Source organism: Microtus ochrogaster, chromosome 4, assembly GCF_000317375.1.
Source record: "Microtus ochrogaster isolate Prairie Vole_2 chromosome 4, MicOch1.0, whole genome shotgun sequence".
In the NCBI taxonomy this organism is placed as follows: domain Eukaryota; kingdom Metazoa; phylum Chordata; class Mammalia; order Rodentia; family Cricetidae; genus Microtus; species Microtus ochrogaster.
Window position 1 is genome coordinate 80669327 of NC_022011.1, and position 5155 is coordinate 80674481.

Below are 5155 nucleotides of genomic sequence, written 5' to 3' on the forward strand. Positions count from 1 at the left end.
AGAGAGAGAGAGAGAGAGAGAGAGAGAGAGAGAGAGAGAGAGAGAGAGAGAGAGAGAGACCCCTTTTAAGGGTGCCCAAGCAGTTTGGGTTTTAGGTGATTTCAGGTCTAGTTAAATTGACAGCCAGTATTAGCCTTCACGTGGGGCCAGAAGTGGAAATGAAAATAAAGACGCAGTGACCCAAGCCCGAGATCTGAAAGTCCGCCAGAGCAATTCCTCTCGCTGGCTCCCCACGCCTCAGTGCTTTGCCGGTCTCTCCCTTCACACTGACTTTTAAGAGCCGTTTGAATTTAGCCCCTCCCACCCATCCACTGGACGTCGCTTCGGTCCAATCTCCCTCCTAGATTGTCGCCACAGCCTTCCAGCCAGTCTTCCTGACTTTACTCTTAGCCCTTTCGGTATAGCAGCCACGGTTAGCCTCATCCCAGTTTGCTTTGCCGCGTTAAAATGCTTTCGTGGCTGCTCCCAAATGACCGGCTGAAGTTCGAACTCTTCAGCGCTGTGTGGTTTCCCCTTATCTTATCCTCACTTGCTTGTCTTTCCAGTTTTACCTTTGGCTCCTGGAAATCCCACACTCCAACCACACCAGAGTTAACATAGCTGCCAAACAGGTTAGATGTGATTTCGCTTCCCGGCCTGTCTTCTGTCTCCCGCCTCCCTTCCTAGGCTGATCCATTACCCAAAATGCATTCCAAGTCTTCTTTGCCTTGGAAATATTTGGGGACATTTCATTTGTTTTTGTTTGTTTGCTTGCTTTGAGATAGGGTCTCACTACACAGCCCCCGCAGTCCTGGAATTTACTCTGTAGACCAGTCTGGACCACCTCTGACTCCCCAGGACTGGGATTAAAGTCATGTGCTACTATGCCTAGCTGGAAATATTGCATAGTATAAGCCACTAATTTCCCCTCTTGTTTTTATCCCTCCCATTAAGGCATGAACAATTTTCCTGTTTGTCAAGGTGCATCTCACATTATCACTGGCCATGCATTATTAAATCTGTTTCCTCAAGCAGCACAGAATGTTGTCTATAATTCTTACTACATCACTTATCACTTTGTTTTATAACTTTTTTTTGTTTATTATGTATACAATACTCTGTCTGCATGTATGCCTGCGGGACAGAAGAAGAAGGCACCAGACTTCATTTCAGATGGTTGTGAGCCACCATATTGTTGCTGGGAATTGAACTCAGGACCTTTGGAAGAACAGGCAATGCCCTTAACTGCTGAGCCATCTCTCCGGCCCCTAACTTTTTTTAAAAAATATGTTCATCTCCCCTGTTTGGCTCTGAGTCCCTTGAGAACAGAGACTTAGGTTGCGTTTATTTCCATATCCTCATTACGGAGTGAACAGCAGAGCAGAAATTCACTAAACAAAAGCGAATGAATAACAGTGGTTGTGTTAGTGCAACAGAATTATGGTAATTTTTTCTTGTTTTTAATTGCTTACATATCCTGTACTTATGGCTTATTCTTTAGATTTTTGTTCTCTGTCTCTCTATGTGGCCCTGGCTGGCCTAGAGCTCACTATGTAGACTAGACTGTCCTCAAAATCACTCATCAAAATCAGTTGCCTCTGCCTCCCAAATCCCGAGATTAGAGGTGTATACCACCATAAGCAGCTTCAATGGTTTTTATTAGTTTGTTTGTTTTTGTTGTTGTTGTTGTTTCTTTTTATTTTAAATACAGCTTTTGGTAATATTATATCACCCTTATTAGTTTAGATAATTTTGATTTGTAAAATATCATGACTCACAATTTTGTGGAAAGAACAGACACAGAGTGAAGAAAGCCCTCCGAGGGCTTTTCCTAACACACGTTGTTACACTTAGTTAAAAATTAACTCAATCCTTGCCTAACAAATCCTCCTATTGTAGTGCCTGCTCCCTAGTTTTTAAAATCGCTGCCTATCTTTGGCCTCTGAGACACAGTGTTCTATGGTTCTCACACCTGATCAATTGTTCTTGGTCGGACACTGTTAATCCCACTGATTAAGATCACCACCACAGTTTAAAGCCAAATTTGAAGCAAGTTTTAAATTAATACTGGCCAGGTGGATGGATGGGCTCTGGCAGGTCTGTACCCGTAGGTTTCTGGGAAAGACCCAGAATCGAGTATGGCAAGGGCGTAAAAAGGAAAACTCAAAATTCATTGCATTTCCCATGAGGTCCAATCAGGGGCACGCATATATCCTGACATACTTCCTGTCTATGAACCTCCCGTCCACATGTGATCAAGCACATCCAGTACAGATGGGCCAAACAAACTTGTTTAGGGGAGTGAAAACATGTGGCTGGTTACCTCCCATAAACAATAGTCTCCAACAGCTTGCAGATCAGAGGCATTTTTGTTTCATGGATCTCTAAGGCATATAATGTAACATCGACTCTCACATTCCCCATTGAGTTGTACCCTGAGTCAAATCCTTGACTCTGTGATGGGTACCTATTTGTATATTGGGATCTAATAACTATCAGTTTAATGGTACCTATACAGGAATTATCATTTAGTTAAGACATCGATGATACAAGAGCCAACAGCAATCAGCAGAAGCAGAAGGACCAAAGGCCCTGAGGCAGAAATGAGAATGGGGACCAGCTATTTGCTTCCTCTCAGCCCCCTGTTTGGAATGATTTTTTGAGTACAGCCAGATTTCTAATGATTTCTGATTAGTTTGTATAGAAACAATTTTCTCTTAAAACCATACAATAGCCTCTGTTCTACATAGAGAAAGTTGAGTGCCCTACAGAACTATTTTAGCTAATGAATCTATCTGTTGGTAGATCTGGGTCTATTTGGCTTCCTTGTAATGCCAGTAGACACAATAGGCAGCTATTTTGACCCCTATGCCAGAGAGTTTCTATTTGATTTAATGTTCCAGCCTGTTGGGGGACAGAGGGTGATGTACTCTCTTCTGTAACGACTTCCTGCTGAAACTTGGATGATGTTCTCAGGACCCCAGAGGGCTGAAATGCTAGTCAAAGGCTGGGAGGGGTGTCAGGCAATAGGGTATTCATCAAAAGCATCTGATTCACTGACTCAGTTAAAGAGACAGGGAGCATTCACATCAGCTGGATTGGTCCAGATCAGTTTCCAGCAAGTCCAGGACTTAGGGTCCTTTTGTCTTTTAGCCAAGTGGAAATCTGCTGAAACAGATATAAACTAGAGACAAAAGCTAAAATTTATGAACTTAAAGAAAAATCTTACATTTGGAACTTTCAGGCCCATAAGTCCTGGTAGTTTGGGGAGGGGAGGAGCCCCAAAACCAGGAGAGAAAGAGAAAGAGATCCCATCCTCAGAAATAAATAGGTGGGGAAACTTATTTGGAGTCCTTTTGGCCTGTGAAAGGTGATCCAAGTCTTATGATTACCTCGATTCTCTGAAGCTTAATGAATGTTTTAGTTTACAAAAAGACATATTAGAATTATCAGTCTGTACTGAATCCACATGGTAGAAACAGCAGGTAACAAGTGCATGTAAAAATAACTGGAGACGACTCACTTTCGAATCCTAGCAATAGATGGGATCTGGGTTAAAAAGCATAAACTGTCCAAAGGGCTTGATATAGATTGGCCTGAGATGTCTCTAGCCTGAAGAGAAGCACATTTAAATCTTTATTTAGAGGAAATTTAAAATCTTGAGCTTGTGACTAAACAGTAAGTAGTCACTGCCCTACCAGCTTATCAGAACTCTATTACATTGTTAACTTCTGAAATCCTAATATAATAATACCATAAAAGGGGAAGAAGTAGGAAACATTTTCCATACCTTAAATCATTTACTTATACCTTTGCAACTTGTGTTTACATCTTAAATCACATTCTGAGACCCTTAAAATTTACATAAGTTTTGCCATCCTCAGACCTTTATATATCTTAGACCCTCAGGACTTGCATAGACTCTCCTACCCTTGGACCTTTATATACTTTAAAACATTTTCTTAGACCCTCAAAACTTGCATAAACCTTAACACTTTTTCTTTCCATTCAATCATTTACCAGAGACACAAGTAGTTATTACTGAGAGCAGTGATTTCAAATCATGTTCCTTTAGTGTTAAGTTATATCTAAAACCTGTTTATCTTTTAATATGAAGCCTGTTAATAAGGCAAATTTGTCTACCTTTTTATCAACAGGATGCCTACTAGCTCTAGAAAAAGCAAGGCTTGATTTTCCCTTATGAAATGAGCTAACAAGGTGGCTGCATCCTTGGGGAAGACCCTAGTTGCTTGCTGTTGCTAAGCTGACAATACCTAGCTGTCGATACCATCAGAGCAAAACTACAGAGAAGGGGTAAATTATAGCATGAAGCATAATCCAACTCAAATGACCTATGTATCGATTAAAATGACAGAGACTAGTCCGTTATGTAAATGGTCATCCCAGGCTCCTGTAGTCTCCATGGCATTGAGGACAGAGGTACCAGGACAGCATCAGTCTTTGGCTGCCAGGCCCAGAAGGTGAGATGCTTTCCTGTAGAGGAGGAACATGGGAAATCAACTCTTCAATGTCCTGTTTGCCCACAGTTTGGGCCAGGTCCTGCCAGCTGGTGTGGCATTGGGGCAGTCTTTTCCAGTGGTTAGCGTTACCACAATCTAGGTGGAGACATCACAGTGCTCTGTCACCTTCTTTAGATACTCAAGGTCACTACCAGGATCTGCAAGTCTCTGTCTGTCACAGCAAGCTTTTTCCATCAAACATTTTAAATGCCATATTTAGATCTCTGACAAGTTTGAGGACCATTATCTATCTGAGCTAAACAAACCTAGGCTTAACCTTAAAACAGACCTAACATGACTACAAGTTTGATTATTATGACTACTAACCTGTATTTCTTAATTATATATGTTAGAATGAGCTACATAGGCACAATACCTTAAACAAGAGTAGAAACACATATACAGTTTAACAAAACCTTAAATTTTTATCAATATGTAAAAATCCATAATATGTAAAATATTTGAGCCTAGTAGTTGTTTTAGTTTAAAAGTAGATTCAACAATCTATTTTTTACCCTATCATTTTTATTTTAAAAGTAGGTTGAATAATTTACCCTTTCCTATACCGGCCCCTCGTTTGAAAAGTTTCCTTTATCTAACCTGACTATGTCCAATAACAATTTGCAACCATCCTCCCTAAACAATGACAAACATCC